Genomic DNA, 24,160 nt, shown 5'->3' on the forward strand with positions numbered 1-24,160 from the left:
AAGTAAAATCGGCGCCCGGTATTTTTACTCACAATTTACATGTATCTGAATAAATTCATCTTAAATTGCAACCGTGTGAGAGTTTTTGTATAAAATGAGTCATTGTGATTAATTTTTGTAATTGTCATCGCTAATCATAATATGTAGTGCTGAATTAACAATATCATTCAGGTTCAAGGGAAAATTCGTAACTGCAAGTATGTAATCTATATCTACCACCCTACCACCGTCTACTTAACCATGACCACACAAACGGACGCGAGGCATTTTCGCACGAAGTTTAAAATAGCTATAAAAATGCAATAATTTATGTTAAAACTTATGACTATATCTGAAATATAGTGATTTCGAAACCAATACAAGTGTACCGACAATATTAAAAGTGATTTACAAATAAGCCATTATGCCAGTTACATAAATTTTTACCCGCAACATACACAAAAAAGAGAATACGTTCTAAGACATTTAAAATTCGGTTCACGTCTCGAAGCAACTAGTCGTAGTGTCCGCATATCTTGCGTCCCTCTCACCCTCAAGGATGCTTCGATCGCTATCTTATTCACTGCATTCGATTGCAGAAGATTTTGGATTTTGCTTTGTTCTTTGTTTCATATTATCTGATTTCAGATATATATTCGGTTTGTTTTGGTGGAATTTCACAAGGATATTAAATTTCAAGTATTTACTTTGAATTGAAAGCTTTTGTACAGATATTTCATTGTCTATACTTATTTCTTTTGTTTCATGAACTTAGTATGATTATTCAGATTTCTGTTTGAGAGAATCAAACAGAGTCGTTATGGTAACCAATACTTATATTCCTTTTTTTAGCAAAGTCTAGGGCTACACTACCATCGTAATATATTTTTTACGTCAATTTTGCATACCTACAATAAGTTACAATGTTTCCATACATCATAAGTATTGCATATCCTGTAAAAGGAATGCAGGAGGCAAACAAGGTGTTCCAAACACGGCTTTATTGCATATTGAATAGCGGCTATAATGCATAATTTTAAGCATAAACTGAAATAGAAGGCATATAAAGAAAAAGTGACCAAGCCCTCTAGTGGCCGAGGCAGGAATCGAACCGGCATCTTCAGCTTCGGCTCCGGCTAACCTCTAAGCCACCGGATCACGGCCCTACCCGCCACAAATTCTCGAATATATGCAACTTTTGAATAGCTAGATTCTTTTGTACGGTAATTTGACTATTAAAAAAAAATGATATGTTCCCTAATTGCATCACTTTATATGTCATAACAATTCTTTCGTGGTTAACATGCTGATGCTGATCTGCACACGGTGTGCGAGCGAGACAGTGCATATAACGTGATGGTGGTGGCTAATTCTTGCTCTCTTCCACGTTAGTTCACTGTATAATAAGTTCAAGTTACACTTTAGTTCAATATTACTCTTTTAACATTTATTTATTTAAGCCATTTAATTCCTTAATAATACATTTCATAATTAAATTAATAAATAATACAATAATAAATTATTATTATTATTAAATTAAATATTATCAAACTAATTTACATGCATTTTCAAATCAGTGGTAATTTTGTACAATAAGTTTAGTCATTTTTTTTTATTGTTAAGGACCTCTTGACGAGTAAAGGCCTCTTTTAACATTAATGACCAAATAACAAGATACAATATTCTCTAGACGACTTTGAAGTTCAACCAGTTCTCCAGTTGAATTATTGTTTCATCTAATTTATTTTTTTCATTTCCAGTTGCAACTCCTCAACGGAGATGATCTGACGGTGAAGGTAGAAACAAGTAACTCTTTACCCACCTTTTCTCACCGCTTCCCGACTGGGCACGACCTGGCTTTGCTTACATGATTCATACACATATTTTATATTTATGTTTATATATGTTTTGTTTAAATAACTAATATTTATTTCTGTTCAATACATTTATTTCCATTTTAACTAAATAATATGTTTCCTTTATAGGAAAATGTTACCGATGATATTACTATACTATTACATGATCAAATATACACATATTATAATTAATTAAAATTCATATAATTACGTACTTACAGCGCTCCTAAAGCCTCAAGAGTCAAAATAAGTTGGCAGCGATTTTGACAGCCCACACATTGCAAGTGTTATTTTAAACGTCAAACTTTTATGTAATTATGACGTTTACTTAACACTTGCACAGACGGGGGCTATCAAAATCGCTGCCAACTTACCTTGGTCTGACTGTAACGATTATAATTATAACCTTGTAAAGTGCTTATTTTTGACCTAATAAACTCACATGGTAAACTATCATTTCTTATAAAATATATTTATAAGTTATTGTACCTATAAGATATTTCTTACTTATAAAATTAAATAGTTTGTATACAGGGTGATTCATGAGACGTGAGCTGGACTAAGCCTACACAATCAGTAAATGTTAATGAATCGTTCACCATCATATTTAAGTAAAACAATCACGCTTTTTATCTGTTATTTAACGTTTTGTTAAGGGCAAATTTGATTATCTACAATCATGGATACCCTACAACACATAATTAACAAACATAAAACCTCTTTATCCGTTATGACAGCACTTTGATTATGAAGAAAATAAAATGTCACACTTGAGTGAGATACGATTTTATAAAAGTAACCACACTCCGATGTCATTCAATTTGTCACTTATTATGGATAAAACAAAGAGGGTGACCATAAATATCGTAAATAAAATAAAACTCTTTTTTTTTAACAGTAAAAATTAAATTAACGTTAATCTCACAAATACTGGTACGAAACAGTTACTGAAAATTTACTGAATATGCAGGCTTGATCCTGCTCACGTCTCCTGAATCATCCTGTATATAACCTGCCTATATGAATTATGAAGTAACCAATGATTGTCCCTTATAAATAGATGGCATGTGTATATAGTTTCTTTGATGAAGAGAATAAATGCAAATGTATACCCATAATGAGCAATTCCCCGTCCACGCACCCCTTTAAAAGTCTTTAGAATAGTCAAATGCACGTGCAAAACTGATTTTATGTATATGGCTTATATACAGAAAGTATTTCTTTATGTCCCCGTTCGTTATTTATACCCCTACATGTTCTAGTTAGGTCCAAGAAACAGTAAACGCTACTGCCTCGCATTGACATACAGAATAAGGTACTTAAAAAAAATGTCATGTTATCAAAGATTAGATTTGACAAATCTACGCGTCATTGTGGATGACACGGACTATACCTACCTACCGCTACCTTCCGCGTCGAATGATGGTTCCTATGACAGTTCATCTTTGTTTGGAGTAGCTGTCACGTGAATTTTTTTGAATTTAGCACTATAATTTATTTACAAACATTATTTAGAAAAAAATCAGTAGTAAAAATAGGGAAAATACCTACATATTTCTTCAATTATATTTTAAATGAATCCCAACTTAATGAGACTTGAAGGAACAGGGAGCATCATTTGACGGAGAGGTATAAGGAAGAAGAATTGAGCGACAAATAACTTTTAACTTTTTAAATATTGGCGCAAGTATTCAATGAATTTTGTAAGATGAATCAACCTCACCTGTACTCCGTGCCTGCACCTGCAGCGGTGTTTAATCTTTCGAACTCGAGCTATGTAAAAATGAGATCAAATTGACATCAATTTGCAAGTTCAAATCGGTCAATCTATGACATTGTATAAGTCCGATGACCTAAATAGTCGCTACGAATCCAATTGCAAAAAAAAACTTATAATAGCCCTGAGTATTTTGACAACGATTACAGCAATCATGAAATCGTTGTCGTTCGTATTTCTTTCTAGCAATTACGTCTACATTGGGAAGATTATTATGATGCGTGGTGAGGTGTATACACAGTTATTACACACTTATACAATATACTGGCTGCGTCATGATATGGACTACACCATAATTATTTAATATAAGACCAAATCCAATCTAAAGCTGACATTCGGAAGGCAAATGCACATGCATTACTGTGGCGAAATCACTCATTCGTCATCATCACAACACACGTCACTCATATCATCAAGGAGATTGACAGTAATGCCGCACCAGCTTGAAAGGAATACTTTTAGCGCACCAATAATTCAGCTTCTCTGCCAAAAATGTTGGAGGTCGTGCCGCTCACAGTCACCAAACCCGTTGTCTAAACAGTAATGCATAAATCGTCTGCAATGCAGCTGCAGGTGCTATCCAAACATCACCTTAAAGTATGACTCACGTTAGAACGGCCCGGGTCCAAGCCGAAGCTTATACGGGTGATCGATGATCACGTGGTGCTCTGCATAGAAAACTGAAGTGTCAGACGCCTTGGCCTGCACCCGGGCCGTGCTAGCGTGTCTCCGTTAACGCTGCTACGATCGTAATCAGAATGTCACCTTAACTATATCGAGGTATTGACATTTCAGTACTCGCTTGTGAAATATCGTTCCAGTACACAGCCAGGCGGTAAACGTCTATAATTACCCCTTCTGGTCTTACAATAAATATCCTTACTCGAATTCAACCAATATTAAACTTCTCGTTGACGCACGCTGTTGGATGCACTTAAGGTCGGTATTCGCCTGTACCCACTGACCGCAACACCATAGATTACCCACAATTACATTTCATATTGTGAAGCATAGGTATGCGACCAATAAATAAAGAAAATAAATATTATAGGACGTTATTACACAAATTGACTAACTTCCACAGTAAGCTCAATGAGGCCTAATAGGTCGATAAATAGCCTTTACCAATACTCACTTATGGGAAGTTCAATGCAACGATCTATTCTTTCACTTATATCTCATGCTATTTGATTCTTCAAAACATTCCACATATTTTTGCCTACATTATTTTACATGGTCGACGCGATTTTGATATAGAAACGTGGAAGCAAAAAAAAAGTTGTGCGTAGTATTTTCTAAGTATGATGCATCTCTGTGGGCGAGCTCGAGTATGCTTAATCTTGTAAGTACCTAAGTAAATTAATATTATGGGACAATCTTACACAAATCGACCTAGCCCTACCCCACAGTAAGCTCAGAAAGGCTTGTGTGGATTGAAATGAAGTCCTATATTTTAGTAACAAAGGCCTTTTACTTTACAATACATAACACATGCAAAAAATATAAAATCTTTAATACTAATATCTTGTAAGCGACTTTCAGCGTGGCTCCGTGCGTCACCTGATTTGTCGACAAGTGATCTGCGCCCGCTAACCACAAACGTAACACGATCGACTTAATTCAACGTCTAGGGCAGAAAATCGATAGAGCCACATACTTATGTACGATTTGTAGAGCAATGTACTTACTTTATAATTAGTCCGCATCATTATGACAGACCTCCATATATTTATAGTTCTTAATGTACTAATGGCTTTGTGACCTCGCGAATCGAGATCCGCTATTTTGAAAAAATACCAAAAACTGAATCTACTTATACAAAAAAAAAACATATAATTATAGAATTTGCTCGAATGAGAATCGGTTGAAAAATGCGACCTTTAGAGAACAGCTACACTTAGAAAAGCATTTTTGCCTAAGGTGAAGCGAAGACTTTCGCTTCGCTCGATTAGTAAAATATTACTTAAGCAATAGCACTCCACGAAAAGTTTTGATACATTGCTTTAAAAATCTGCATTATTTTGAATGAATTAATGGATAAAATATTTCTCTACATGAAATAGCCCCTTCCCTAGTCCTTGCTGCAGGATCTGCTGGCTGGAGCTACCCCAAGTACCAAGTACCTATCAGTAGTATCAGTGAAATATTTATTTACATAAAATGTAAATATGTCAATAAATTAAAAGATACTACTCCTACAATACTTTTCTGAATCAAAGAACGCGACTCACAAACTATGTATAATTAAAGACAAAACTAAGACTCAAGTAGTTGGTAGCGTCGCAAAGCAAGCTTAGTTATGCCTGAATTACACGGGGATTTGATTAAGGACTTAAATTTCATCCAATTTGGACCCGCTGGTAATTACGGAGGAAGCGTTATAATTTCTCGAGGAATTTCCCTTAAGATATTAAGAGGTTTAGTGTCTGCTTTAGCCGGGGAATGAATTATAGACGCGAAAATAAATAATTGTAGATCTAATTAATTTGTGCACTGTTCTGTGCAATAAATTCGGAAAAAGCTTTCTTTCATCTAGATGGTCAAATGTTCTAAACAGTACAGACATTTTACATGTATACAATAATTTTATTTACTTAGGGCTAGTAATGTGTCTGGTACATGAAAAAGGCACGTGTAAAAAGCTAACAAGTAACTTAAAAAACAAGTTTGCTACTTACTGATTTGTTTGCCAATGTACACAATTTAAATATAGAATCGGCGGCCGTTCATAGAAACGGCCTACACGGCGGCGACGTATATGTATAACACAAAACTTAGCGTAACATTAACAACCTTACGGTAGCATTTTTGTTTCTAAATAACGGTCTTATCTCTATTTAACTTTGAGAAAAAAACTTCAGATAACGCCATACTCTTCCACATTCCCAGAACCACGTATCAGATAAAATAATAACACATAAATTATAATTTCCGTATCACATCCATATTTCTTACTGATTAGATATGGAAATAATATTTCGCGGGAATAATATCCTGATTTATTCTCACAGGGTAGATAAAGGCAGGAGAGATGGCCCGTAATGTTCTGAATGGGCCGGAATGGTCCGAAAGTGGCCTTCCCGCGCGTATTTTTACATATTATTTTCAGGGGGAGTATTAAATTACGGGAGAATTCTTTCCCGAGTTATGAACGATCATATTTTGCGAAGGCGCTTCGAGAGGCGAGAAAAAAATGAATAATTATTCTTACCTACGTATCTTTGGGTGCCTTCTCGTATTTTATTCATGGCTGGTCCTTTTTATTATAGTCGTAGACCGTTTGCAATGCGCTATTTGTTGGGTCGAATTGGGAAAGTAAATTTTGTCTTTCTAAACCAATATTTGATCAGGCGCATATTTTTAGCCGATAGCCAGCCCTGAACGCCTAGCCAAGATAACAACCGTTGATAGAAAACGCCAATTTAAACTTAAATAAGGAATGGAAGTAGTCACGTGGCTTTTTAGCATCTGGCATCCCTATATTTTTTTTCTTTCCGTTTTGTGTTTGTCGTGCCATCTTGGATAGGTCCCTTGAAGCTTCAACGACTTCTATTCGAGATATGTAATATGAGAATGATAATCTTAGCACCTCATTATTTTTGGAACTGTACCTTTACATTGCAATCTGTGTCACATTGCAATCAAGGAGTCAATAAAGAGTATATTGTATTGTACTTATACATTTGTGAAATTATCACAATTATGTTTATTTTAGGATTACTCAGCAAATTGTAATAGATGTAACAATACGATAACACAAATCAAAACGTTTAATGAAAATAATTTTATTTGTCTAATATCATATTACAAAGACAATTTCAATCCGATCCATAGATGACTATTAAATTTCTTTTCTGGTTAAAATAAAAATGCATTTCATTAAAATGCTAATGCTAAATGTAGTTTGCACTTTCTAATGTTTGCTTACGCGGCACACCACCAGGCCTGCCGGCCATCTCACCGCTCGTCGAATAAACCGGTTTAATTAGGTTACAATAAAGTTCTTAAAACGTTCGCGTAAAAGTTCGGAGTAAAACCGAAATAAACCGGTATTTATCGTTATTTTTAAAACCGGTTCCGAGCCTTGCCATAAACAAGTGAACTGTCATAGGGACCATCATTCGACGCGTGAGGTATTCTGAATATGAGGTTGCTAGTTCTAGATACAGTCCAGTCAATAACCAAATGACAATTCAATCAGACCTTACAAAGCATCTGCCGGCACACAACCCGGCCGGCATTAACTCGTCGAAAATCAATAGGACCCGACCCGTCAACTCAGCCCGAAAGTTCCGCCAGTAATTTACTCAGTAATGTAAATCTGCCATAAATTGTCAATAAAGTAGTTGGCTGGTTCATCGGGGCGTGACGATTTATAGTTTAAGTTTGGAATGGAAAAAGTTGTAGCCCTTTGGTACAACTGACTGGAGAATCATTTGATGTTTTTGTGCTGTGCTCATTTTCTTTTACTGGACTCTGTCCGCTTTTTTCTATGCATAGAAGTTGTCTGCTAAACTCGTAAACTATATACACTGACTTGTGAATTTTGTAGCGTGTTTTGCAAAAATCTAAAAGGTAACTCACATTTTTTTATTACTGTCCGAAGCGTTACCGAATCTCTCCGTTTTAACTCGGGCATTTTCGCTATTCTTAACCGATTCTCGTGAAATTTTTCGAAATGCGGAAATTGGCATAAAGGACTTAAGCGCCAATGTTGTCTATGGCGCTTAAGACCATTGTGAGTTCACTGTGCGACTCAACGAACAAAGTATTTTTCACTTTTACATTTTCTAAGTATAACGTGAGGTCTACAGCTCACAGAGCTACTAGTTTTATATCGGTCGTATCGATAATCATAGCTACCATAGCCTATTCTTCTTCCTCGCGTTGTCCCGGTATTTTGCCGCGGCTCATGGGCCCCTGGGGTCCGCTTGACAACTAATCCCAAGATTTGGCATAGGCACTAGTTTTTACAAAAGCGACTACCATCTGCCCTTCCAACCCAGAGGGCCTTGTTGGGATTAGTCCGGTTTCCTCACGATGTTTTCCTTCACCGCAAAACCGACTGGTAAATATCAAATCTATTTATTGACAATAACAATATACATAATGGATATACACAGATGAATACAAATAATATTTCGTAAGTACATAAGTTTCGAAAAACTCATTGGCACGAGTCGGGGTTTGAACCCGCGACCTCCGGATTGCAAGTCGCACGCTCTTACCGCTAGTCCACCAGCGCTTCAAATTCCGCTATTGACGCTTGCAATTTCCAGGACTTTGCCGATTCTTTAAAAACTTGTACACGCCTCACTCCGTATATTTACTTGTAAAACAATATTTCTAGAGGCAGAATCTATTGTTGATAACATTACGCATACTTATTTATAGGTTTCCGTGCCACCGGGCTCCCGATGAAGTAATTTGACCTTATAGCTACAGATATTCCTTTGTTCTGTGAACAAACCATTCCTGTTGTATTGTCATAAAGCGTCGACCAGTTCTAGAAATGGGGTCAAGGTCTAAGCCGTATTGCGCCCTACAGGCCAATTCGAACTATCATTCCGAAATCAAAATGATGTCATTTTGTTATAATTCGTGGATTTCACTCGTACTTGTTCGCACATGTATTGGCGCGAGCTAGACGGAATGCAACTTTGTATTGGCCCACTAGAAGGTTTCTTAGTCATAGTTATAGTAAGTTCATATGCCGCCATTCTTGTGACAATGTATGGGATGCCACTGATGCCAGTTTGTCATCATTAATATTGAAATCATCATTCGCTTGCCATTATCCCATTCATTTGGGGTCGGTGCAGCATGTCTTTTTCTTCCATTACTCTCTCTCGCCCGTCATCTCATCATTCACTCGCGTTCGTTTTATATCATCTCTCACACAGTCCACCCACCTCTTGCATTAATATTGAAAAATGCAGTAAGTTTAGATTTAATATAAATATTTTTATAAAAATTGCGATTTCATATCAAAATTTAATTAAACCAAGCCCCAGTATAAAAGTACTACGTAACGTTCTCTTACAAAACAATGCAAACAATTACTTCCGTATGAATAAACCTAGCCACGGTTGTTACACAAGAACGGAAATATGCTAGAAAATAGTATGTTAATATAATAATTTCATATAAAACAACTATATTAAAAATATATTAAAAGCAAGCATTTCAAACGATGTTGAAAACAAACAAATTCAAAGAAAACTGATCCGTAACTATATTCTAGAAGCTTTATTTCTGCTTAGCTTTGGCCAAGATAATCTCGTAAAGTAGTTATTTTTGACCTAGCCCTTTGCAACTGAAAATATGCCAGACGGGCTTTGCCGGCGTTGTTTTGCACTGTTTTTCACCGGAGAACTAGCGCTTTTGGCAACTGACCTTTGGCTTCTTTAAGTTACTTCACTACTTTTTGACAAATGTATGTAATTGTTATTGTTAAACTTTATAATGTGGGTTACAAACTACATTACTTTTGACTTTATGCATTTTTTCCCAACCAAAATACTTAGGACAATTGAACGGCAAGGAGGCTTGAACTCACATCTTGGCTTTTTTTAATAATATAGCTACGAGCACATCAAACAATATAACAAAAAGAGAACTAAGTACGCAATTAAAGCCTAACAAATAACTTCAAGAAAATAAAAGAATAAATAATTTATGCGAAGCTCAGTGCAGTTGCCAAATGCAGCGAGTAGTAATTAAAAGATTTCTTTTAATTGTTTACTGTGCACTGTCTTGTTGTCTTTCATTTCGTGTCGTGTTTTTGCCACAAAGGACGTGTCTAAACAGTTCTTCAAGCAATACATTATTGAATCGAACTAAAGACAGCCTTAAAAATAGGGCACTAAAATGTGACTTGGCTAAAAAGTGGGCATCAAAATACTACTGAAATTAAACCTTGCGTTACTTTGTATGTAGGTAAGCGAGTCTTGGCGCGTCACACATAAATAAATAAATAAATACTTATATTTATTTATTTATAAAAGAAAACACCCATGACTCAGGAACAAATATCCATGCTCATCACACGAATAAATGCCCTTACCAGGATTTGAACCCGGGACCATCGGCTTCGTAGGCAGGGTCACTACCCACTAGGCCAGACCGGTCGTCAAAGACACATATATTTATGCTTGGAATTTCATGCTACCTTAAGCGTTATTTCTCTTATTTTTTTAGAAGCTAGGACGGATACTCCTTATTTCGTACTATTTTAATGGAGAGTGTAAGGTTTGTCCGCTAATGCGACCACGAAGTTTAAAGAAGAGTAGTGCGGAGTGCGGACGATTTTCCAATGTTGGTGTTGGCCGAAGATGCCTATTCCGCGCTGGAGGTGCTTCCAAATTGTGCGAATGCTCCGTGAGTGTGTTCCTAGTTTGCTGTAGATTGCGCACTTTACACGAGTTTCGCTAAATAGGCGCGCGATCTAAAACAAACATGCGTGCGCTTTCGCTACATTTGGATCTTTAGATACATAAATAAAAAATACATGTCAGATTTCTTACTGCAATTTGAATGCGACTGTGTCCCACAGTTCCCAGCCCGCCTGTAAGGTGATTAAATAATTTGCTCGGAATGCAGTGTTTTTAACGTGCATTTCTTTTTGCATTATTCGCAGTCGCGTGTTTAATTCATTTAACATTTCCCGATTGGACGTTTTGATTTATGCAAATAAAATGCCCGAGTGCTTAATATTTTCCACTTTGACACCAACGCATTGTTAAATTGCTTTTTTGTTTTTGATAATAGGTAATTACAGCAAAATAAACACTAAACGTTAATATTTGAATTTTTACGGCAATGACAATTTAGTCATGTTCACTTATTTTTACTACTTATGTTTACGTTAGGTACGTCTACATTTTAGTTTTATGCATAGGGAGGTACCAACTTAATCATATGTATATAATTATACAGGCACTTAAATTTTAGGTAATAAATCAAATGTTTCCACTTACATGTCGGGTTAATGTTAAAATATCATCAGCATAAAAACTGAACTGAAAAACTTAATAACCTTGTCATCACCAATTACTTACTCGCACGTGATAGCCATAACGGGGGCATAAATCACACAGGCAGCAAATCCGTCAGCACCAAAGATGGCGGCACATTTTGAGATCGGTAAGGCAAGGTAATATGGGCCAAATAGCTCCCCAGTCGACAGTTACCGCGCACAGACATCGTATTTCCCTGGCATTTTGATAAGGACGTGTTGGGCGATTGTGCGTTGCACTTTATGACTGTATAAAATAATATCTCCAAAAATAAAAATAGCTTTTATCTACCCCATAAATTCGGGAACGCATATGCGCCCGGTATGCGCTCAACGCGCTTCGAACGCGAACACCATTCTAATCTGAAGCGTAATCATTAGGAAATAACGATATAAACACGAAAAAAATGCCGTAAAATCGGTCTAACATATGGACGTCTAAATTTGAACAAACGAATGACACAAAAAATAGCTTGGCTGCACTCCCATCTAAACTTGGATCACTTTATTGTTTAGAACGGGAAACAAAAAAATTTAGAGCACTTTTAAAAGCGTGGCGGGTTCTTGGATGATTTTGTTTTACGATGCACTCGCAGCTTGGATTCCGAACTGTTCCTGCTTTATTTTACGAAACTTCACTGAAATTACTAAACAGTTTTCCTTTATTTATTTATCGTATGGCAATAACACACTTATTAAATTAACATTTAAAATCAAAAGGTACAATTTTGCAAATACAAACTCGCAAATAACATTAATTAATAACGAAATAATTAATTAATAATTCCTTTAAACGAAACATAATGTACCTATTGTAATATCCCAATACTGTGTCTATGAAAAGATAATCGGACAGACAGACGGACATGACGAATCTATAAGGGTTCCGTTTTTTGCCATTTGGCTACGGAACCCTAAAAAATCATTTCTGATTAAGGGTTTTTAGATTCAGTTCAATAAGCACAGTGACCGTTTTGAATATTTCGTCTTAAAAATATACGGTTGAAAATACGAAATTAAGTGCCATGAAATATTTGGTACCGGAGCGTAAAACGTTGAATGAGGGTACACACGACCAAGCCTTTATCCAGCAGTAGGATGCCCATCGATAACTTTATTGGTCATCACATCAGCATTGTTTTGAAAAAATGTATTGATTAATTTGACACTAACATAAACAAAAATCAATAAAATCCTACATCCTACCTAAAACCAGTTTTCTAGCCAATGTCAAACACAAAAAAATAGTATTTACTGCATTTTCAAAAATATCAGACAACGGTGAATAAAATATATCCGTGAATGAAATCTAAATTCGACTGATTCGGTTCTACAATTCGAGAATAGATGTCGAATGTAAAATGAGAACTTGTGCTAAAAGTGCCAGCCGCACCTACATAATAGAGCTATCCATCCGAGCTGGAGCCCTAGGGACTTTACAATAAACTTCCAGCATCCATTTTGATAGCTCAGGATAAAATGGCTCTTTATGTTTTTATTTTTGGTTACCACTATTGGCCTTATCGTTGCCACCAACGCCGCATGTCCATATAGAAACTTAAGTGGTCCGGTGGGATGAATCCGTAATTTTATGGTGGTCCACATTACTTATCACTTTTTACGGCCCTGTAGACTTGGAAGTACAAGTAACTCCAGCCTGACGGAGTTATATTGTGGTCCTTGAATATTAATATCGACGTTTTTAAATTGCTGGATTTCTCTTGACGTTTTGATTGTGACAATATTTATTTTATGTTGATATTACTGTGCTTTTATAGCTAGGACAGTAAGATACAACTCGAGTTCATCTCTTTGAGATATTATGGTTAAGCAAAATATTTATTTATTCGGAAATGTAAACGCTCAAGAATTTTACGACTATTTTGTTAGAAAAGTTGCGTTCATTACCCGCACGAAATCGCCTTTTTATACAAACGTACTGTAGTGCTCATTTTCCTCTCTGGGTATTAAGATAAGATTAGTTGTATAATTGTATATCTACCACAGCTATGCCCGTTTACGCTACGTTTGATAAAAAAAGTAAAACGTAGGGCATAGCTATTAATATAAATCAAATTAGGTAAAAGTATTTTCCATAATGTCAGTATCCAGAGAGGAAAATGGGGACTACGTTTGTATGGAGAACTGTATCTACTCATATTATTATTTAGAATGCCTTGGCACCGGCTGACACATTAAAACTACTGTAAATGTTTGAGTAACTGAAGCGCGGAAAGTTCGGGAACTTCACGGAGCAAGGAAGACTGCAAGACATTAATTTAGATTGGAATTATGTCAACAAAACTGCTTGAGTGTTAAGTACGTGTTTTCCTTGAAAGTGGACTTATCAACGAGTTTTTCGTTTTCAAACCTTTGCAAGGTGGTCCAAAGAATAATAATACATTGATTAAACATACTGCGGAATATTGTTGACAATTTTAACAAACGTTTAAAGATCGTGTCATTCATGAAGACGCGTGCCTTGACTCGTATCGTCATATTATTAAAGGTTAGTTATGATAAATCTGCGCGTCATCATGGACGCACAGATTTATCACAACTAACCTTTTCCTATACGTTTGTCTATCAAAGCTATAGGATAATATTTTGAAGATAATCATGTTTAGTTCAATTATTGTCGTTTTAATTTGTTTTGCCGCTTGTGTGGACGCGGGATCATCTCTCGCATAAGACTATCCACGGACGCAAGTGTCGTCTCCAAGATGCTGCTTAAAACATCTGACACAGATGAAAAGGCCTAAATATTAATATTTAAATGGCATTTTGTAAAATATGTGTAAGAAAACTGTTCCTTTGGGCCAGCCTGTATATGAATTATAGCCAAATCAAGTGTGAAATGGCATGCGCTACGCGATACTACATGTGTCTTTTATGCTAATATAGAGGACGAAACCGAGTATAATATAACAATTATGAAGTCTAAAATTATGTCTTCCGCACACCCAGCAGCTTAAGGCCCTCAGCACACGGAGCGTAAGCGTGAGCGTATCGTCAAAACGTTACGAGTACGAGACGCATAGAGTTCTGGGTACCAAGCGTCGCGTAAGCGTAATCGCTTTATAAGTGAAATTTAATTAGTTAAAACTTGGAGGATTTAACAACTGGAGACGCCTTGTCTGTAATTTTCTGTACAAAACAGTCTGCCGATTTTTGCGGGGAGGGGCACGTCAAATGTATGACTATTTGTACGTAACGTACAAATAGCCATGTCAGATAAACGTTAGTCCATAGAATACATATTACAATTGGCCGAGGTTTTCGACAGAGGGGTAAGCTCTTAAAGGCTACTCCAGTTGTTAAATCCTCCAAGAGTTAAAATCATGTAGTCGCTGGCGTTAGATGTCATCGGCGGTTGTATGTACGATCTTACTTCCTCGTCAGATATGAAGTTTTGTGTTTTATGCGCGTATTACGCTACGCCTGTCGTAATGACGACAGAAATCGCATACGCTACGCTACGGCGACGCTTCGTGTGTGGAATTATACGTGCTCGTAGTGCTCTCGTTCTACGCGCGTATTACGATACGCTTATGCGTCTCTTACGCTTACGCACCGTGTGCTGAGGGCCTTAAGCTGCTGGGTGTGCGGAAGTCATAATTTTAGACTTCATAATAAATTAACTTTACAGACACTAACAATTATTGTTAGTGTGTGTAAAGTTAATTTAATCATATATGTGATGTGACAAATATAGAAGAATTGGAAAAGAATTATAAATGGCCTCCATTAAATCGTCGTCCCGTGTTTGTTCTATCGATTTCCTGTACGTAACAGATGTCAGGCTGCGCGGGTGTCAGACTCTACTGCATGAAAACACGGAAAAACTAGTCTAGACTAGGTACCTATAAAATATTTGTTAAAAATGTTAGAAGCTTCTCTAGTTTGTTACGGAAAAATAATTGCACTTTTGTAAATAATCCAATTAGCACATGAATGCTTAAGTTAAACGATGAATAGTTATTTGTTCTACAAGGGGGCAAAGTTGTTGTTTAACAGCCGAGTCGATTGATATCCGAGTATGCGAAAGATTCGAGAAGTGAAATCTTGAGCGTTGCGAGAGTTTCAAGGCACGAGGGTTAAACAAACTTTATCTCCGAGTGAAACACAATTTATTTCACCACGCCAAACAACTCAAAATTTGCATCTGATTACTTTATAAATATAAAATGCAACATTCTCATTCGTTTTAGAACAATCAAGAGGGCCTTTACCGGTTGGTGTGGTGAAAAGGTTAATTTTTAATGATGCGAAATTTGTGTTCGTATACAATCATAAAAATATGAGACTTCAAAATACAAAGCCAAGTCTTACCGTACCAAAGTTTTATGTAGTTTATTATTATGAATTTTACTATTCTACTCTCTCTTGCATCTTTTGAACTAGTATAGAATCAGCAGCTTTTAAACGCCAGGGGCCATTCCTAAGATTTCACCCTTGTCGACAAATGCCAATCAATAAGTAAAAATGTACCGCGTTGACAGATGCAAAAATTTAACTTTTTGCATTTTCCATAAACTATTTTCACTTGGTTAGGCCCCGGGTTAAACTAAAACAGACTATTCTGTCGGCCGCCATGTTCCGACCCAGTACATTCGTAATGCATCGGCCAGCCATTGATTAATTGACCCGGCGACCCGCCAATTACTTCAATTATTTACCTCCGGTGTACTGTTACGTTGCCTCCTTTAATTTGAATTGTGGACTTCAGTAATTATAAGCATACGTTTAATGGAACAGTAGAGCTGTTGGCCAAGTTTCGCATAGATATAAAGGTCCTAAGTGATGACGCTTTTCTATTAGAATACAGCCTTTGGTTCTAAGAGGTGAGGTTAAGTTTACGGCGTATTAAATCTTGCTAACTTTGAAGTAAGACCGGTGTACTATGTGGTTCTATCTGAGATGCAATAGCGTTAACTACGAGTATCCTGGTAGAATATATATTTCTATCTCGTTCTCCAATATACCGATAACATCGTAAAAAAAAACTTTTTCAAATGCCTTCGCATAATCAACAGTACATTATACCTTCCATCTTTACCACCATAAAAGAAAAAGTACGAATACAAATTAGGTGTACACATAAAATGAAAAATAAAATCGTTTTCAAGATACATTCCTAGTGGCTGATATAGACCGAAGCAATCACTTAGAGCGGGCGGTAAAAACAACTAACCAGTAAATTATTTAACTGTTGTCTCATTACAGAGTCCACTTAGTGTTGCCAAGGATATTTCGGGCCGTAAAAGTCCGCTTTATGACTAGTTGGGAATTAAAATCAGTTTGCAGGGCAGTCACGCCGGCAGTTAGGGTGAATTTTATACTCGCCCAACGTAAAAGGTTTACAAACGTATTTACGCTCGAGTTATGATCGCCAGCGAAAAAGCCCAGTATTAAATTGCGTGTTTGTAGGGAACAATATTTGCGCGTGCACCCTCCGGTGCAGACGATCGCGAGATGAATGTTTGTACAAACGTTAAGTAAACAAGGACATGAAAATCTTCAATCCACTTGACCTCGATTCCTGCAAATCCGCCTGAAACGTGCCAGCGTCATACACCGATCGATACGCCGAGCGTAAATAAATCACCAAGTTTGGAAACCGAGCTTGCTTACTTACAGATCCCACTTTGATGTCAGATGATTACAAAGGTAAACAGACGGGCACCTAATTAGCAAGCTCGCGGAACCTAGTATGTCTCGCTAATGAACATCAGTAACAGAAGCCAATTTCCGGATTCGGTAAATCCTCCCGCCGACGACTATTAGAATAAGCAAAAAGACCGGGTACATTTACAAGTTCTGTGTGAAAGTTAGCCTGAAAATAAAAGACATGAAAGTTCTCGCTTGGCGCAATTGAAGCACAACTAGTGTTTTAAATCTGTAAAGTCCGAGCGCCCTCCCTCCACAGTGACATAGTGGATGTCCCGTCGAGCACTGAGGCCAATCCGACTCCCTCGAGTGGCGTGCCGTCACTCGCCGTAGCCCGTTTGACGCCATATGCGATTGCCCCAACCACGAACGATCGTTAATCCTTATCCGCCACGTATCAATTTAAATCCTACTTTCCAGGTGATAAGGTTAAGTTTCCAACGGATATATAATACAGGGGAGGTAGTGTCGGAATGGGGTGAAGTCCCAGAGGCGACGTACGGCGCGGTGCTCATCATTTCCCCATTGTCTCGTTAGACAAAAATCAAAAACAAACATTCGCAGCCGGGATTTTGGATGTAAGTTCGGATGATTCGCGATGATTTCGAGGATAGTCCTGCTTAGTTATTTGGTTTGATTGTGCCTCTAGGGTTACTCACGACACAACTTGCTGTCAGCGCCGACATTACCCACAACTGTCAACCTTATTAGATCAGCGAGTAACATTCATCATTCAATTCCATCAACGTTATTTTTTATTATTACCATTATATCCAGTAATTCGCTCTGAATGATAAACTGTTTTGTGAAATTAATTTCCATTCTGATAAATCCATTTGAATTGCTTCACAAACCAATAGCTGTACAGATAATCACTGCATTTCTCGCCTTGAACAACTTTATTTGACAAGTCTGTCAGTTGAATTATTCTACTGAAACTGAGGGTTTTATCCACAGTGAAACAATTTATTGACTGAACGTGAACGAACATTTATCTAGAGCTTTTCGTGTAAGAAAGTAATTTATTTTCAAAGTATATCGCTGTGGCAATATCGCCATGCCCCCATATATCTGCATGCGTTTCATCGGCGTCTAAACATTGAATTACTCGAGATTTCCTCATCCTTTGGATAAATGTAATTCTTTCTCCGAAGATTGCGCTTGCGAGGCCGCTTGGTACGTGACCACAATACCGAAGCCGTTGTCTCCAGCCTCCTTTTTATCTCTATTATTTATTCTTTCGATACGCAGACGTCAGCGTTTGACAACTACAGTTCATGTCGAATAAATTGTCGGTGAAATTGTACGCTTGAGAGTGAGTTACGACTGTGGACGAGGCTCGGCTGTTTTGCTAAGGTTCGGCAGATTTATTGCTCGCTTTGTTTTTAAGAAAATTTGCTTTCCATTTGCAGCGAACCCTCGTTTTTTATTCCGGGCGGTAACTACTCGCGCTCGAGTCTTTAGCACCAAAGCCGTTCCGCTCGTAACTACCGAAAAAGTAAAGTGAAAATGTGTACAATCGTCTTTTCCCCTAGAGTTGCCGTTTTAGAAAATACCTACCTCGCCTTGAAGATTATTTCTAATGCCTGCGCTCGAGACGCAATAAACTAGCGCGATGATAATAAAAATGTTCGGCTTATCCCTCGTGTTGCCGCTGTAAATCTAAACGCTTGAATACGAGCGATTTTCTACCTTACCGCCTTTTATTAACGCGGGATAGAACGTTTTAATTTTAATAAAACTGAACATCGGCACGCCCGACCTATTTGTCAACCTTCTTTACTTTTGCTGGCATAAAATCATACAGTCGCACTCTGCGTAACTACAACTCTGTTCGGGAAGCGCGCACCCGCGAGATCGAAAACCCACTCTCGAATTGAGGAGTTAAGATGCAAAATCGCCTACTAATCCCGGCCCGGAGGCGCATGAAATATGAAATTCCCGAAGGCAGTCGCGCAGGATTTAAGCTTTTCTCTTTAAAGTAATAAAGGTGTGTTTTATTTGCGCTGGAAAGGATTATGTTTGGGATTTGGAGAAGAAACACGTAGGTGAACCATCGCTCATGTGACAAATTTCTACGTTTGCCTTAACGCGGGGCACCATGCTCGGAATATAATATCAGGAATCTCGCATTGATTTACATACTGAGAAAAGGGTCATAGGTGAGGTAAATTGGTAATGAAGAATTGCCATTGCGATAAATTTAATTCCGGTGAAGTTGCGAAACATTCGATGCAGGGATCGATATGGTAATGACGAGATTGCGGCCATATTCCGGCGGGGGTGCGTGGTTTGCTCGCAGTGACAAATTGTGACAGTGGTTCCCCGGGGGCTGCAGGTTTGACGGTTCGTTTATGCTACTTTGTGGGATTCAAATTGTAGTTTCTTTTCGGATAGTAACGAAGCTAACAATACGTGCGGAAAGCGGGCCCCGTTTATTTCTGGGCGCTCCTCGGGGCTGCTCCGGCGACGTGATTTCGCAGCGCAAGCAACTTGCCAATTGTATATTTATGAGTTCACTATTTTGTCGGATTGAATTTTGTTGTAATTCGATTTTTTTTTCTAAGCAAACATGATTGTATCGAATATGACGTGGAGTCCTCAAACGTGAATAGTGAAATAGAATTTCTTGCTTGACTAACAACGCATAACGTTCATCTGAATAGAAAATCTCGTGATGGAAATACGGAGGTGACAGATCACTCGAAATATTTGCGATTACTCGCACTGCGCTAGTGTGAGGAGAATATTTGATAATATTATAAGCAAGATAAAATTTTGTTTCTTAAAACAAAAGACGAATACTACGACCCAGGACCAATCACTTGTTTTATCGACATGGTATAAGTAGTTTTGGTATTTGAAACGCATTTACGAGTACTTAAGTCGGAAAGATGACGCTTTTTTTTTCTTTTTGTATAACTGTATTTTTGTCTACTCTTTTTTTTTGTATACCACGTCGGTGGCAAACAAGCATACGGCCCGCCTGATGATAAGCAGTCACCGTAACATATGGACGCCTGCAACTCCAGAGGTATTACATGCGCGTTGCCGACCCTTTAAAAATCTGTACACTCATTTGTTGAAGAACCCCATACTGTATACTCTTAGTTTGTGTCTTTGTTTTTCTAGTTAATTATTATACCTATTGAAAATTCCTCGAAAACCGTCTCTATAGACAATAATGATCATCATGATTCACGTCTAAAGCATCCATTCAAAAACTGAGTACCGAACAGAGCGGTCACCCGTTATCGCGCGGACATCCTGTGCTCTTATCCAGAGGAAACAACACTCCTGTTTTTATTTATGCGCCGCCCACGTCTCTCCAGAATATGCGAATTTAGTTGTATTTAATTTTATCCGAGAGCGATTGTGTTTTATGTTCTTACAGATTAGTGTTTTTTTGTTTAATTTGCATTGTTTTTGTGGTGTCTCGTTAACTATTTTAGTACATCTCATTTGACTTGAAGTTTACTTAAACTGAATTCGTTGGATTGTAATTGCTACGTTCAAGTAAGTAATTACATAAAATATCTTAGTTGTTGTAAATATGTATTGTAATAGTACATTACGATACAAGTGCGAAAAGCAGGAACTCGAGTCGATTTAAAACACTCCCTTCGGTCGTGTTTTAATCTATCGCCACCCATTGCGAATTACCTTTTCGCACGTGTTTTGTACAACGTTTTACAGTACATATGGCCCTTTAAATTTTCGACATACCTTATGTACTGCAAAAAGTATTTGTATTATTTTATAAAAATTACCTTACTAATACGAAATAACACAATTAGGCACTTACTTATCTTTCTAAGCAGAAAATCCTAAATTCGTTTATATTAAAAATATCTACTAACCAAAAAAAATACGTGAATTAATTTAATACTTACTTTTTTTGCTCATCACTTAGTTAATGCCTGTAACGGAAGGCATTAATATCGACAAATATTTAGGTTGACTACAACCAGTTCTACGAGAATTGGAGGCAAAGTACAAAAATCCATGTATTTCGTAATTTCCTAACGTTATGCAACCCACTTACAATTAGCATTCCTTATCCGGGCGACTGGCCTCAAACTCGAGTAGTGGTGGAAAGGGGGGAGTTGGCAAAAATTCCCCTCTAACGAGCTCATTGTTCTTTTTGTTTGGACCTCCTTTGTGAAGGGTTCCGTTGGCAGCATCCTTAATTATCGCATTGAACAAGTCTGCGGCTATTTGATTAGTTGTTGCTTATTATCAAGTTTCCCAGATACCAGGGTGATTTTTTAAATTCTGTCGCATACAGAATACGAGATGAAACCTTAATTGCAGCTCGTAAACTCTTGGCGGCAACCTATTTACCGTGTAAGACTAAGCCTGAATACCCGTCTTAACGAAATTGCGGCAGCTTAAAACATTTTTTAATAAACGTCTCTTCGAAACTTAAAGATTTTCTTCGAATCTTTTCAGCGCAAAGCTTTCTGCTTCGGAAGTCTCATAAAGAACTTACTTGACATAGTTGCTCTGAAAAAATCTTTTCACATGCAGTCTGCATACTCAATTACAGAGTCCGGTAATGAGGTACAGTCGAAACTAATTTTATTTTCTTCAGGCCCTTTGAGATGGGCCTCGTGGGATGTTAGACTTAAATTAAAAAGTTTCACCGGCTGGTCCCGCTTAATTCTATCTTGATACTTTTCACTAATGATCTCATACGATTAGACGTGGGATTTGCGAAATCCATCAGCAATGCTGGAGATGTTTAAAACATCCATAATGAGATATTTTCGGGGATCCCGCGATGGCAAATTTGAAGGTAATAAACAAGATTACAGCTCCGGATATAACTCAGAGGGGTCTTCACTTCTGTCGACCTTCATAAATTATAGGTAGATATGAGGTTTTTTTTGTCTACGAAACAATTTAACTCCAAAATCAGAATGTTTACAGACATATATATTTATCACACACAACACATCTCTACCACCAATAGCAGGCACTAAAGAAACCATCTTCATACTTTAGAACCCGGCCTCACGGGAAAACTACCGTAGTCGACCAGTCAGTGCCACACAAGGCCTTTGGCCCTAGCTCCTAGGGTCTTTTAAATTGTAAATAAAATTACTCATCATATATTTATATTATAGTTTATATATCGTCATAGATTTGCTTTCTATAAATTGTTCACTTCTCTCCTCTATTCTTCACTCTATCATCTTTTACTGCCCTTCAGACCCCACTGACCTCACTCACAACAAAAGCTGTTACTGGCCCCAGGTGAGGCCAAACTCCAATTATTTCCAATCGTGTAATTCAACAAATTGGAGTTACACCAATATTCCGTTTTTCAGCGTAACCGAATTCTTAATAATATTTACTCATTCAAATCAATACAATGGCTGCCTAAGTCGCAAAGGCAAAACGCCATGAGTGGCTTTCCGTACATTTTCCACGAAAGCAAAAGCAAGCCACAGCATTACTTAAAGGTTCTTAAACATCAAAGACGTATACACTGATTAAAGGTAAATCAACGTGTAGAAAAATATTCAGTGCCATTTTCAGAAGGTTTTCCTTATTACCTTTTTTGCAGGAATTGTGAAGCGGGCTTTCGTAAGCAATATTTTCGCTTCACGTTTCTGGCTTAGTCGGTTTCATTCTTCGTGCACATTAAATGCGATTTTAGTTTTAACTTTTCCTCGATTCATTTCACTTTTTCTATAATTTCAAGCAATAATTAAGTTCTTTCTGTGTTCTTAAAATTTGTTTTTAATTCCAGTTAAGTTGTAGGTTATGGAGAAGTTCCTGACGTTAAATAAATAGACAGTGGTACATGTAGTAGTCTCTTCCCGCTACTCCATCCGTGTAGGTTTCGTTATACTTATACCTTCAATTTACAAAACAATTTTTTAGATGAATGGCAGTCCTCAACTGTGTGCTTTTCTCCAGAAACTTCCTACCTCGCACAGCTAAACTGTGGAATGAGATATCGCCTGCGGTATTTCCGGACCGATACGACCTCCAAACCTTCATGAAAAGAGCGTACTCCTGTCTAAAAGGCCGGCAACGCATGTACAACCCCTCTGGTGTTGCAGGTGTCCATAGGGGACGGTAATCGCTTACCATCAGGCGATTCGTCTGCTCATTTGCCTCCTATGTCATAAAAAAAACACCCCTTAGATTAAAATCATTTCGTAGTGGACCTTTGCAGCTTTTGAAGAATATTTATGTAGGCTGGGCATTGTGTTTATTGAAATAACTGTGATATATTGAACGCTTTACTTTGTCGGCACGTCCACACTATTGACAATTCACCTTATTGCAAAGTCTTATGACTTTCCTCCTTTTCTCTTTTATTTATTTATTTAATATTTTGATTCAGGCAACAAGGCCCATATTACAAATTCCTTACAGACTAACATACCTATACATTTTATAAAATTAAAACTATTTATGCGACAAAACGGCGTGGCTCCGTTGAATCGGCTGCTCTTGTCAGATTCAGCAGTTTGCCCCTGAACCTCCGAAACACGACACCCACCACCGACCGTCCACCCTATCGTTCACAGATGTCAGTCAGGACTGTTTCTGTTAAAGCCATGTTATATACCTATGACAATTCATAGAATTTTAGTAAATTACTCGCTTGACAAACCAAACAACGCAAACCGAAATGAATAATTCTTTTTTCGTATTATTTCTAATTACGCTTTCTTTTACTTTTCTTATTTCGGATCACTTCGAAGGCTCTTTTTATCTGAATACGTATATGAAAATAATAGCTTTCTAGTTTAGAATGTCCTTGTCGGTTTCTTTGTTTTGCTTTTATTGTTATCTCCTTACTTTCGGGCCGCGTCGTGTATTTTGCCTTTTGATGTTGTT

At 37.4% G+C, this 24,160-nt stretch overlaps 1 protein-coding gene across 6 annotated transcripts in view; it reads left to right on the forward strand.

The window, feature by feature from the left end:
* The window catches only part of LOC133517253 (teneurin-m), a 777,194-nt gene that overhangs the window by 518,578 nt on the left and 234,456 nt on the right, over nucleotides 1-24,160 (forward strand). For 2 of the 6 annotated variants that reach the window (XM_061850475.1, XM_061850476.1), the window contains one exon: nucleotides 1,740-1,775. The exons of the other annotated variants lie outside the window; for them this stretch is intronic. The gene's annotated coding sequence lies outside the window, so the exon portion shown is untranslated. The remainder of the gene's footprint in view (nucleotides 1-1,739; nucleotides 1,776-24,160) is intronic. 6 annotated transcript variants of the gene reach the window in all.

The sequence above is a fragment of the Cydia pomonella genome, chromosome 4 (genome assembly GCF_033807575.1).
Source record: "Cydia pomonella isolate Wapato2018A chromosome 4, ilCydPomo1, whole genome shotgun sequence".
NCBI lineage: Eukaryota > Metazoa > Arthropoda > Insecta > Lepidoptera > Tortricidae > Cydia > Cydia pomonella.